The following is a 14467-nucleotide window of genomic DNA, read 5'->3' as shown; positions in this document are numbered from 1 at the left end:
TGGACGTCATTGTTTCGACTCTGTTTTGTGTTATTTGCTTTCCTCATGAAGGGAAAATCGTTAAGGTTGATCAATTGGATTATTGTCCAGTTGATCCTCGAGCAACTTCAGACTCTACTATTCCTTTAATGGATAACCCTTGTCCGCCTACTGAGAATCTAGGAGTTGGGATGTATTCTTCATTGATGGGTACCTTTGATCTTCCCTCTCTTATTGCTAGAATCAATGTTGTTTCATCAACCAAGGAATCTTCACGAGAAAGGTTCTTTCGAACTCATTACTTTTCAGATCCTTGGACCTTGCCTTCACCTACGACCACATTAGCTGAAGGACAAGTTGGTGGAATGGCATTTCCTATGTCTGCAGTAGAGCTCAGATATCAGTCTATCGTTAACTCTGCAGACAGCCTTTCTACTCCTTTCTCTGAGGAGGAGCTAGATGGCGATGTGGCCCCGGCCTGGACCCTCGATTCTACCTCCGCTATGGACTGTTTAGATACGGTTTTACCATCCGAGGAAGCGATCTTAGAAGTGATGATGGGTGTACATCGACCTTGGGAAGATTTACACCATCGTTCATATTTTCTTCCTCCATTGCAGGAAGTAGAATCTAGGTTCTCCGAGCTCTTTACTAGTGATGTTTGTACAGTATCAAATCCTTTAGCTCCAGCACACTTTCGTGCCGAAGGTAATATGTCGGTAATTTCAAAAACGATATCTATAAACATCTTTAGGAACCCTAGCGTGATTGAGAATCTCTTCATCAGAGCCGAATGTTCTCCTGAAGAAATTCAAATTTACACTGACCTTTTTAAGGAATTTTGAGATGTATTCGCTTGGTCTTATGAAGAAATGCCTGGCATTGATCCATCCATAGTTCAACATGAGATCAAGAAGTATGAAAATGCCAAACCAATTCGTAAAAAGCTTCGGCCGGTTAATCCTAGGAAAACAGCAGCCATCAAAGCTGAAGTAGAGAAGCTGCTCAATGCGGGTTTCATATACCCTGTTCCTCTTACAGATTGGGTTTCTAATCCAGTCCCTATGGATAAAAAGCAAGGAACAATCCATATGTTCATCGACTTTAGGGACCTACACAAATCTTGTCCCAAAGATAATTACCCCATGCCATTTATTGATCAAATTATTGATGAGTGTTCGGGCAATAAAATTTTCTCCTTCATGGACAGTTTTTCCAGTTATAATTAGATCTCTATCCATCCTGAAGATCAGCATAAGACAACTTTTATATGTCCCTGGGGTACCTTTGCATACAGAAAGATGCCTTTTGGTCTTAAAAATGTTGGAGCTACTTTCCAGCGGGCCATGTCATATGCTTTCCACAACATTAAACATATCATCGAAGCATACTTGGACGATCTAGCTACTTGTTCTCGAAAGAGAACTGATCATCCTAGTCACCTTCGATTGGTTTTTGAGTGATGTCGATTTTACAAGATCCGGTTGAATCCCAATAAGTGTATTTTCGCAGTTACATCTGGTCGATTATTAGGGTTCATTGTATCAAATGAAGGGATTCGGGTTGATCCCTTCAAGGTAGAGGCAATAATTCAGTTGCCTCCCCTGTCCTCAATTCGACAACTTCAAAGTCTTCAAGGGAAAGCTAATTTCTTAAGAAGGTTTATAGCGAATTATGTTGAGATCACTAAAGGATTCATGCATTTGCTACATAAAGGAGTCCCATATGTGTGGGATGACTTTGTGCAGTAGTCGTTCGATGCCTTGAAAAAGGCATTAGTCTCTGCCCCGCTTTTGAGTCCACCGGATTATGGTAGGGACTTCCTTTTATATCTCGCTGCGGAAGAATCAACCATAGGTATGGTTCTCGTTCAAGAAAATGATGCTCTCATAGATCATGTGATTTATTATTTGAGCTGAGGCTTGATAGGTCCTGAACTTCACTATTCCCCTATTGAGAAGTTGGCTTTGGCAGTTGTTCATGCTGTCCAGCAGCTCCGTCATTATATTTTGCTATGCAAAACTTTTGTCTTAGCAATGGTCAATCCATTCCAATTTGTCCTCAGTAGGCAAGTGATTGGGGGCAAATATAATTGATGGATAGTCATCTTACAAGAATTCGATCTCGAGTTCTTGTCCGCCAAGTCTAAGAAATCTATGGTTTTTGCGGAGTTAATCTCTGAGCTGCCTTGTGGAGAGGATACAGTTTATGAGGAAAGTTTACCCAACAAACATTTATTCCTCATCTCTTCACTCGACCCTTGGTATGGAGATATCATTGTCTATCTCCAAACTTCGAAGTTCCCCTCTACTTTCTCTAAGGATGAACGCCAAAAATTACGTCACCTGGCTAAGAACTATCTCATCATCGGTGACACATTATATCGTCGAGGGGTTGATTCAATCCTTCGGCGTTGTTTAACCCTAGAGGAAGCAGAGTCAGTGCTTAATGATTGCCACAATGGAGCTTGTGGTGGTCATCTTTCAAGGCTTGCTATAACCCAGCGTATCTTGCATGCCAGCTATTTTTGGCCTTCACTCTTCAAAGTCTGTGTTGAAGTGGTCAAACGTTGTCACCCCTGTAAAATATATACTCAGAAGATGCATGCACATCCAGCTCCTCTTTTCCCCGTTGTCACTGTCGGTCCTTTTACTAAGTGGGGTATTGATTTTACAACTTGTAATCCGCCTTCAACAGTGAATCACAAGTACATTATTGTGGCCGTAGACTACTTCACGAAGTGGGCTGAGGCCATGTCCACTTATAAAAATGATAGTGAAACAATGGCATTATTCCTTTTTAATCAGATTATCTCAAGGTTCGGTATCTTGAGAGAGATTGTCACTGACCATGGCAGTCATTTCCAGAACCAACTAATGTCTGAATTGGCTCTCAAATTGGGTTTCTGGCAGGAGCACTCGTCTCCATATTATCCTTAGGCCAATGGACAGGTCGAGGTAGTGAACAAAACCCTTAAGATGATCCTGCAAAGGATGATCAACAAAAATTGATCCAATTGGCATCTTATGTTGTATCCGGCTCTTTGGGCATACCGAACCTCCGTAAAGACTGCTACAGGTTTTACACCTTTTCAGTTAGTTTATGGGATGGAATCTATCTTTCCTATTGAATGTGAAATTCCATCTCTTAAGTTAGCTATTGAGCTCCTTCCCGAGACCTCTAGTCTCGAAGAGCGCCTCCTTCATTTGGAGCATCTCGATGAGCAACATCGAGATGTCGCCACAATCAATGAGGCTCATAAGAAAAGGGTTAAAACTCAATATGACAAAGTTGTCCGTCCTCGAGTATTTTCTGAAGGTGACCTTGTCTTGGTCTATGACCAAGATAAGGACACCTTGGGGGCAGGCAAGTTCAAACCTATGTGGTACGGTCCCTTTATAATTAAACGAGTTTTAGAAAAAGGGGCGTATGAGTTAATCGATTTTGAAGGAAACAAGTTGGCGGAGCCCTGAAATGGGCTCTACCTCAAGAAGTACTTTGCTTAAGTAGCAGCTAGGCAATGACTTCTTTGTACATTTTGTATATTTGTACATATCACATCGAGATTTTGTTGATATCGACACTTTTTGGTCTACTGTGGCAGGTGTTGATGGATGACTTGGTCTATTTTGGATTCGCCGATGGTGCTAGTTGGCACACTCGGAACCTTGCTTCCGCAGCTTGGGTAATCTACTATCCAACTAGTCAATTGATGGTTTCAAGAGGAGTATGCATTGGTCCCACTTCAAATAATATGGCTAAGTATACTGCTGTCATTAATTTACTATCCGAAGCAATTTCTTATGAAATCGATTCATTGGTAATTTATCTTGATTCACAATTGATAGTGTCACAACTGAATAACATTTATCAAGTAAGGGATCCATGTTTATATTGCCAGTATTTAAGGGTGAGGTTGTTGCAAAGATCATTTACTTACATTAATTATTTACACATTCCAAGATCTCATAATTGGTTATCGGATTCTATCGCTAATCAATCATTAGACTCGCATATCAATCATTCATCACAATAAAATCAAGCATCAAAAAGTTAGAACTGTATATATATATATATATATATATATATATATATATATATATATATATATATATATATATATATATATATATATATATCATAAATCATCTCGAGTGTACATATGTGTGTCCAAAATAATATACAAAAATTGGGACTCAAATTCCCATAATCATGTCCAATACATCTAATGCCCCGGCTCAGGATGAGAGGCTAAGTATGCTACTACTGCTTTGGCCACACGCCTAAGAGTACGAACCCAGTCTCGTGGCATGCTAACCATGTGACGCTGCATATCTATAGGGAGATCATCTACGGCCTCCATCGGTACTTGGTGAGTTAGTCTCACCAAGTGCCACTGAACAGTGTGTAGAAGTTGCTCTATGTCTGCAGCCACCTCTTCGGCCCCTCGGCCATGACGTCCATGCCGTGGGAACCCATCTGGTCGCACCAGCCCAATATCTGGAACATGATCATCATATTAATCATTTGAATCCTATCAAAAATATTTTTCAAAATTTATTATTATATTTGAAAAATCACAAAAAAATCGTAAAATCAAAAACATTTGTTACCTATGTCGCCCCATGCTGCAGTCGGTGGTAATACTAGATCGGGATCTCCTCGGAAATCCAACCCAGCATAAGGGTAGTCATCTATGGTGATGATTTGCTGCTCCCACCAGGAGAAAATTCATCGTCGAAAGCAGTCCGTGGGACGTCCCCACCTCCTAGACGTTTCATCAAGTCAGCCCACCTGCCCATGAGCGGATCTTGTGGGGTGCTGATCGAAACCGGTACTCTAGGACGAAGTGCTAGGACCCTCTCAAAGAAGAAAGAGCATAAGATAGTTCCATATCCAAAGTTTTTGGTCTGTCCCTTCTTGATAGAAGTAAGCTGGCTCTTCAGGTTAGCAAGAAGAGGAGTACACCAATCAAAGACGGTGGTGAGGCAGTCTACCGCCAAGCTCATGGCTAGCCATGATGCCTGGTGCAAAGAAGCTGATCTGTTCACTCTAGCTATGGTGAACAAGATTATTCTCAAAGATAAACTCTCCACATGTTTGATTGGAATTTGACTTCCAACCTTCTCAGGATGACCCGGGCAATAGATATGTACGTAGTCCTCGATGGAGAGACTACCTCATGACCTGCCCATGGAATGTACCACCTCTCCCCTCCGGGAAAGGCCAGTGATGAAATAAATATCTTCAACCTCTATCTTGAGCAGCATCAACCTCTATCCTGAGTAGCATCTGATCAATCATAAACGCGTCATCCTCGATGCTCCAGTAGTGAATGAGCGTGTCAAGCAGGCGGGTGTTTGCTTTCATATTCGGCATTTTAAAGAATTTTAGCAAACCGCATCCTCGTAAGGCATCCAAAGCATTAGGATCGTTCATAACCTCATCATCCACTAAGGTATGCTTTCTTTCTCTCCAAGTGACTGGCATCCTAAAGAAAAAGTGAATTTGGACCATTAGATTTTTTGTTTGAAGTTTTCGCGACGTATACGCGGGTCCATTTTACACACAGTCGCGTGTAGGGCCTACGTATACGTGGGTTTTTTATATCCAACCCACGTATACATCGCGACAAAATTTTTAACAAAAATTCAACGGTAAAACTTAAATTAAAAATTCTAAAACCAATCACAATTGAATGCAAGATAATTTTAAGGGTTACCTGGTGATTTTAGGACAATTTGAACGGTCAGTTTTGGTGAATGGCAACGCTTGCTCCTTTTGCTCCACTCCTTTGCTCTCAAACCAAATGATGATAATGGTGAGTCAAAAAAGCATTTTATAAGCTTTGAAATGCAAAAAATTTTCAAATCTTGATTTTGTTTTGTCTCATGTAACTTTTAACTTGGGAGCTTGGAATGTCGAGAACAGTTTGATTTTCAGGACATTTTGGACGCTTTTTCGACAGTTTCGAGACGGTTCCATGACTGTTGACCCATCATGGCAGGTATCTTTTTTCACTAGCCTATAGGTTAGGGAAGCCATTTTTTCCGTTGCATTATGCATACTAGCCTTCATTTGCCAATACACTTGCCATAGGGTTGATCCCATCATGTTATGGTTTGTAAACCACCTTCACTCGCCGATTTTTAATTCATGACATGATGGTAGAGCAATCCTTTTCATGGGAATCGTAGTTAGCACCTCACTGACATTTGTTGCCCATGCTGCTTCGATCTGAGTAGGCTCGGGAGTCCTCTGTAGTCCCGCCATGACTTATGCGCTGAAGACTCATTCCTCTTTGCTTCTCTGCTTCATTCTGGCCTTACACCCTAGAGGCTCCTTTGTGTTGAGTTGTACTACTGCATTGCATTTTGACCATTTTCACCTTTTAGCCTTGAGCCGGCTTCACTTGGACTCGTGTTTAAGCCAACTTTTGACCATGACAACTGCAAAATCAAACTTGCATGCCCTTGACTTTTGCAACTTGACACACCTTGACCCGTGGAAGGAACATGCCTTTGAGTGTCTTTGACCAGTTTTCACCTCCCTGCATTGAGCATAGGAATGTTCCAATCCCAGGAACTAGATCATCTGTTTCACTAACACTCGTTCTTTCCACTGTACTATAGCATTATTTTATTCTTTTTCCAGCTTAAAGAAAAAGACAAAAAAATTATATATTCCAAAAAGAGCGGGAACGAGACAATATTTCCACTTATTATTGGCAGCTGGAGTCAGTCATGTCACCTTTGAACAAAGCACTCAAAACAAAGTCTCCTCCATTGGGCGGGATTTAGTTTGACTTAGGTACGCCTCAACCTTGTTATTGAGTTAGTTCTCTCCCGATTGGTTATCTCTTCCAATCATATGGAGGGTTCCTTCATGCCCCTTTCACGGCGAACTTATACAGAGTCATCATATGCTGCCATATAGTCACATTGAGTTGTGCTTTTGTTCAAGGGAAGTCAGCCTGAGTCAGCCTTTTTGCGGTGTCTCTTGACTCATTTTTCAGTCGGCCATCCCTGGTTGTCAGTATCTTGTCTATCATCACATCAGTTATATTGGTCCTTTACTCGTGCCGGTTTGAGAAGGTCCTCATTGACTTCTTGATGGCGGGTCTTATCCTTATTGACGACGACATCTTGCTCTGAGGACAGGCCTAGAGCCGCACCCTGGCCTTATTTTCATTATTGATAGGTCACCTTATGCTCAGCATCGATCAGTATCATGGGTCTTTGACTAAGTGGTTTCCCTTGTGTTCGACATTAGCTTACACTATCACACATTGGGATTCGTGCAGTACCTTGGTTTCCATTTGACCCTATTGGTGGATACCTCGCCTCTATGTCAGCTTTCATTATTGGTTGGTTCAGAGGGTTTCTGTCGTGTGCTAGCCACATCTTATGTACACCGGAAATGTGCTTTGGTCGGGTTACTACATCTTTTTTCATCTGATTCCTTCCACATTATTGGCCTACGGGTTACACTCACGCTAGATTGATGAAGGATGCCTTAATGCCTTCCTTCTAGTGGATCTTTCCCTATCGACTATGACTCATTGCTCTGGGGCAAAGATCTAGAGTCCATTTGGCAGTACCTTGGGGTTTGCAGTCATTAGTGGCAGATCCTTCACTATCGATAGTGGGAAATCATCATTGTCTCCTGATTGATAGATTCTTACAGGTGTTTAACTCCAGCTCATCTATTCACACTTATTAGATTGCACTAGGTACCTTGACGCTCATTATCATTATTGGTGAGTAGTCTCGCATTCGTTAACGGTATACATCAATGACCAGTAATCAAACGATTTTTCACATGGTCAACTTCAGATCATTTATTCCCATGGTGTAGAAATGTACCATGGCAGTCGGTGAAGACCTCAGGTTGCATCAGCATTTATTGGTTCACTTGACAGTTGCTCCTGTTGTTGCTGGTTGATACCACTCCACCTTATATGTTGCAGTCATTCATGGCGACATTTTATATGCTGGCACCTGAGTTTGTAGTGTAGTACCATCTTACTCCATCATGTTCATTTGGTACTTTTGGGGATCAGTCTTTGCTATCAGTGATCCATTTCATCCTTCGGCATCATTGACATTTTATTATGTGATATTTAGACATGTACTTGTTCGATCGTGATCAGATGATCCATTATGTATCTTCCACTGCTTTATACTTGTATATTTGATGGATCCGCTTGTACTTGATATGCAGACATGCTTTACTTTCTCTGAGCATGGGTATGCCCGCCTCAGACAATGTTTCTTTTTGATTTCCTTTTGTGGCTTATCAGACTGAACTCTGGTGAAGTCCTTCTCAGCTTTTGACAGGTTTCCTTTCCATCGACTTACATAATATATTTCGGCCATCATGTACCCCTTCTGACCTCATATATTAGGGGGCATCTGTTGTAGCTCCAAATCTCACTCTTGGTGTTTGTGATGCTGTACTCATGGCCTAGGGAAACCCCTCCTTCCAGACCTGGTCCAAATACTTGAAAAACAGTGTTTTACTCCCTATACATGACATTGCCCTGAGCTAAATGTGTGTGTACGCGGGTCTATCTATACCCAACCCACGTGTATGTCTTAAAACACTTAAAAAAATTAAATCTCCTTAATTTCGGGCAAAGATCACGGGTTTTACCTGTTGATTACCTATTAGTGCCTGTGGCCCAACTGTTCCCAATGAATTCCCAACTAAAAAACTACTTTGGGAGAAGTATAAAAAGGCTTCAATGGGAAGGCCTAAGGGAGGGGAGAATAGAGAGAGAAAAATCACTCTGTTGAGATTATCCTAGATTAGGTCTGAAGATCCCTGTGCTTCCAGCACTTTCCCCATTACAGGAAACCCTTGTTTCCTTCAGTTATGATGTCTTTCCATTTGGTGAGATATCCTTGAGTGAGTTATGGAAGGAGCTTGTTGAAGGCTTGAGATTGGACAATCCGGAGGACGGTTCCGCTTGGAGCCTGCGAAAGGAAGACTCAGGTGAAATCATTCCTTTCTGTACTTTAGTAATCTATAATAAAAGAAACACTTATCTTGTCCCTGATATGAATCTTCTTCATGTTTATGATATCAATGTTATGATTTACAAATGAATGATTATTTCAATTGCATAACTAACTTTCAATATGATATAAAGTTGATTTCTTTATGATTTTTAGTCCATATACTTTTGTGCTTTCTTGAATTTATTATTTTGCAGGTTGAAGGAGCAAAAGGAACTCCAAGAGGGTTTGGACCCTAGCTAGATATTCCCAAATGAAGGACCCCCAAGTGCACCCCTCTTCGCTTAGTTTGTTTATATTAGCATCATGGCTGTGTGGAATATTTTTTTTTTCTTTATAGATAACCCCCGCTCTACTAGGGTATTAACCCAAGACCCCAGGGGACATTCTCCCTTAACAGTTGTGCGTCAGGTAATCCTTCCTCCAAACTACTAGGTTCCTTGCCCGTCTCAATACGTGCCAAGTGATCTGGTCCTGCGTTTAGGCTTCCAGGTTTTACCACGACCTCAAAGTCATATTCTTGGAAAAATAAGAGCCACCTACATATGCACCCCCCCAACACCATAGCCAACCCCTCACGTTCGGTTGTGGAATAGTTCTTTTTGGATTTAGATAATCTATGACTTGCAAACACGATAGGGTGATCCAAGCCCTCTCTGCCCTCTTGTGTGATCACTTCTCCCAGTGTGATACATGACGCATCAACATGGACATGAAACTCCACATCCCATTTTGGGAAGACCAAGATTGGAGTGGAGGCCAATTTCCCCTTTAGGACATCCAGGCTCTTTATGCAATCATCATTCCAACAGAATGTGACATCCTTTTTCAATAGTTTCTCCATCATCACGGTGATCTGGGCATAGCTTTTGATGAACTTCCTGTAGTACCATGTGTTTCCCAATGTAGCACGCAACTGTTTAACACTTCACGGTGCTTCTAAATTCAGAATTACTGTGATCTTCACGGGGTCTACCATTAGTCCCTGTTTGCAAACCACATGTCCCAGTAGGTTCCCAAAGGGAATGAGGAACATACACTTCTTAAGTATCAACGCAATCTGGTGTCATTGGAAAGTATCTAGCATCAAGCGTAGGCTTGCTACATGGTGCTTAACCAACCCAAAGATAGTGCAACCATCCAGATAGAACTCCTACAATTTGTGGGTATATTCTTTGAAGGCGGCAACAACTATGTGTGAAAATATGGTTGGTGTGTTCTTTAACCAAAATGGCATGACGGTGTAGCAGCCCCATTCAGTGGCGAAGGTGGTCTTGCTCCTGTCTTTCAGCGCGATTTTGATTTGGTAGTACCCTGAGAACCCATTGGTGAAAGAATATGCCTCTTGCCTGCCGACATTTTCTAATACTTCGTCTGTGAATGGGGTCGGGAATGGTTCATGTACACAAGCGTCATTCAACTTCCTGAGGTCCATGCATATTCTTATCTCGCCCTTCTGCTTTTTCTCCTGCACTACCATAGGGCTTACCCAGTCGAATTCTTCCACCGGCTCAATAATTCTGGCTGCAAGCATTTTGTCTAGTTCTACACGGACCTTTTCCTTGTACTTCATATTCAAGCAATAAGGCCTCTACTTAACCGGCTTCACGTCGGGTTGTAGGGTGATCTTCATCATCCCTAAATAGCCAACGATCCCCTTTAAGTCTGTAATTTTTGTCGGGAATAAGTCTTGGTACTCGCAGAGTAGCTCAGTGACCTTATCCACCGTGGCATCATCCCAATAGTCACCAAGCGTTGCGTACTTCGGTTCAACCTCCTTCCCAATGTTTACCAACTTTGTCTTTAGCGACGAAGTGATGTTAGGATCTTTAGTCAATGGTCCTTCAACCTCGTTATAGCCTTCAGTTTCTGAAATGTTAATTCTTCGTCAATCCTCATCATCCTCCTCAATATTCACATTGTAACACTCCAGTGCACAACTCAGCTGGGTCGCCCATTCTGGATGAAGCACTTCCATTGGCTCCTGGGGTATTCTGAAGATAGTTGCTTTTACTGCTTGTAGCGCATCGTCAACAATATCCCACCAACGATCCTTAAACGTAAAGGTTAATAGGAATCCTTCACGCAAGGTATCCCATTTTCTCATGCCATGGCAGAGCTCCGTTTTAGTATACCAATTCATGCGTATGATATCCAGGGTATGACATAACAGGTGCACCCACTCAGGTTGTGGCTCTTCCCCATAGACCTTGGTCCATTTCACGAGGTGTGCACTTGGATCATCCCGTCCATCATACTTGTCTGTTAGCCACATCTGAGGCTTCCCAAATCGTAGGCGCATCATCCTTCTGCATTCACGCCAGTCCTCAAAACTCTATTGGTGCATACCCCACCACCTTGCGGGCATAGCGTGCATTACCCTTTTCAGAGCATAGAAACATTGTTGTTCCGGTACTTCTCTCTCAAATTTGTTCAGGAAATCATCCACCTCGCTCAACCCATCATACATAGGCAGATCTCTTACCTCTGCTGCCACGCAGTGCAGCAACCTTGTCATCATGTTACAGTTGAGTGTAGTTACCTTGTGTAACTGGTTCTGTGATCGTTCTATTTCCTTGTCTAAATCTGAGGTGCAGGAGCTTTCACGCTCCCACGAAATCCTGCCATCTGTTGTTGGATTTACCCAGTCCTGCTCCCGCGCAGTTATCTTGTCGATACAGTCTAGATCGATGTCGCTATCATTGTTGTGCACTGGTTCTGTGTAGAGTGATCCTTCCGCAAGGTCTAAAGGTACCACTACGCGTAGTGACTTTTTCTCAAAAATCATCTTGTGCTTCTTTAGATTTATCACTCCATTCATGTAAGTGGCCCAATCTATTCCCAGTAGCGCGAGATAGGGATTGTTGTCATCAACAATCGCTATCACTTCGAAATCTGCCAGTGCACTCGCTCCTTCGATATCTACTGTGATTCCCTACAATCTACCCATAGGTAGGATCTTCTACTGGTTTTCCACTCACAATTGGATCAGATACCATTGCAGTGCAGGCCTGCCCATGCGCTCCCATGTCTGCTTCAACAGGACATTCACGTATGATCTTAGATCCAGAATCACTTGATCCATTTCATATTCCCCGCTCTGTGTGGTCAGTCTCATCTCCCTTCCTGTTTGCGTCGTGTGCTTCCCGAGCTTGTGGACTACGCGCGGTTCTCCTGGCGTAGTCCCAGCACATCCAGTTATGATTTCTTGCAGCCCCTTCACAGCCTTGCTATCGCGCAGCAGCTTCATGCATGTCTCCAAAAATGTAGTGAGCATTGATGGGTCCATTTCTGGTTCCAGTATGTCTTTACTTCTGAAGTGGAGGCATCCGTGAAGCTCTTCTTAGCTTCCATGAATGTCCCTTTAGCACGCTCCTGATCAAATTCAAGTTCCTTCATTGGAGCCTTACGAACCCAGGTACTTTCTTCGAGCCGCTTGCCCTTGTCATCCCCCTTCGTGATACTGCTCCGGAGCATGGTATTTACATTCAGGTCTTCCTCACGTGGCTCAAACCTCATCATTTGCAAGCTCTAAGTCGGGGGAGGTTGAAGTGATCCTTTATTGTGCAACCTTGCTATCATCATGGGACAATCCTCCATCTCATGATCAAACTGCGTACAATATAAGCATGATTGTCTTGTTGGATTTGTACAATCACGGGCATAATGCCCTAGTCCTCTGCAATTGTAACATATCAGTTGGTCGCGACCTCTTCCTGGTCCCATTCCTCCTCGGCCTCGTCTGCGCCCCTAAAATCCAGCACACGCCATTCTTGCATTTTGATCGAGGGGTCGTGTCTCGGCCTGAACTCTGTAGGTAAGATTCTGATCCATCATCAGTTCGTAACTTCTACAGGTGCGCTCATCATGGCCTATTGACCTGCAAAAATTACATAAAAACTATTGGTAATTCTACATATACTTCTATAATAGATGGCAGTTATATGTAGCGTGATTCCCTCCTATCTGACAAATCACGCACCACAATGCAAGCGCCACGCTTGGTCCTACTTGTGCCTCTAGTCTCAAAGGCATTGGTCCTCCACCCGCCAAGTAGTTTGCGAAGACTGGACAATGGTCCTTGTCATGTCCCTGGCCTTTCCACTTTACGCACCATACCTCCTCACGTGCTTCTGGGCGAGTTGTCTTGTCTTGTTTCAAACTCTGCATCTCAAGGCACAAGTTCTTTAACTACGCGTGAATCTGTTGGACTCCCAGGTTTGGATCTTGTATCGGAGTCTCGTGCAATCTCATCATGACCTCCAAAGCTTCAGCCTGAGTGGTTAGCCTTTTTTGCAACAACGCGTTCCGTAGATGCAGTGTTAACGAAGCTACAAACCATTCGAGGTGTTGCCCATCTGTTAAGGTCATGTTCACTTCACGAGTTATGCACTTCAATCTTTGATCCAACTCCTACGGGGTTTCACCTGGTAACATCATGATTTCTTTGAATCCAATAATCGACTGTGCCTTCAATTTCGGCCTACTAAATTATTTGTTTAGCGCAGTCTGGATATCTACTATCCCTGCATTTGGATTGTCATTGGAATGTTTAATATACCAAGTCAGTGTGTGATACTGCAGATCACTGACCAATGTCGCCTTCTTTATATTGTCGTCTGTGACACCTTGTACTTCCCATACTGATTTTACCACGAACCAAAATTGGTCCAGATCTTCATTCCCTACTCCCTTAAACACTGGTAGCTTTATCGTGCTAGCCATACTGCTTTGCGAGGTGCCAGAGATGGTGTGGGCGAAGTCGGGGGTGAAGATGGTGAAACTGGTGGTGGTGTGGGCGGGGGTGGTATGCGCGGAATTCTCTGCTTTATCAGATTGATCGCACTTCTTCATGAAACCCTCATGAGCTCTCTTTTTTCCCCTCGTGGAGGTGATATCAAGGGGTTGTTTTGAGCTCTGTGCTACCTTCGTTTCTATAGATCCTCCCACTCTGTGTAGCCCCAAACATCAATTTATTCGCATAACCCACTTTTCACACAGTAGCATTTTAATCCAAGTGTTCAAATATTTGACGTACTTACCTCGCGGTCTCTTGAGGAAGCATCATTCTGCCTCGCTATAGCTGACCGAAGTATCTACCACGAATTCAGTAATGAACCCTCCTATAATCCGATCCAGCCAATGATTGACAGCATGTGCAATCTTGTCTTCCAATGCTTCCAATCTACGCACCAACTATGGAGTCCACACAATAGGTTTTTCGAGCCTACAACTTCCTTGACTATTTGCTAGCTTTGTGATCCACTCGTACAACTCAGTAGGGAAGGATGCAAAGAAAATTTCATGGATTTCCGTATATACGTAGCAATTTAACCACTCTTCCTTCGATAATCGTTGATTCTTGTTTTCTTATGCCGCGAACTCGTGAATTTTTCTGTCCAAACACTCTTCAATTCCTTTCTTTATCGGATTCCATTGATGTGACATCATACATCTCTATGCAGATC

Source organism: Pinus tabuliformis, chromosome 9, assembly GCF_031772625.1.
Source record: "Pinus tabuliformis cultivar Carrire ecotype Pingquan chromosome 9, CPIR1, whole genome shotgun sequence".
Taxonomy (NCBI): domain Eukaryota; kingdom Viridiplantae; phylum Streptophyta; class Pinopsida; order Pinales; family Pinaceae; genus Pinus; species Pinus tabuliformis.
The sequence above is the reverse complement of the archived record's forward strand: the minus strand, read 5'-3'. Positions refer to the sequence as shown.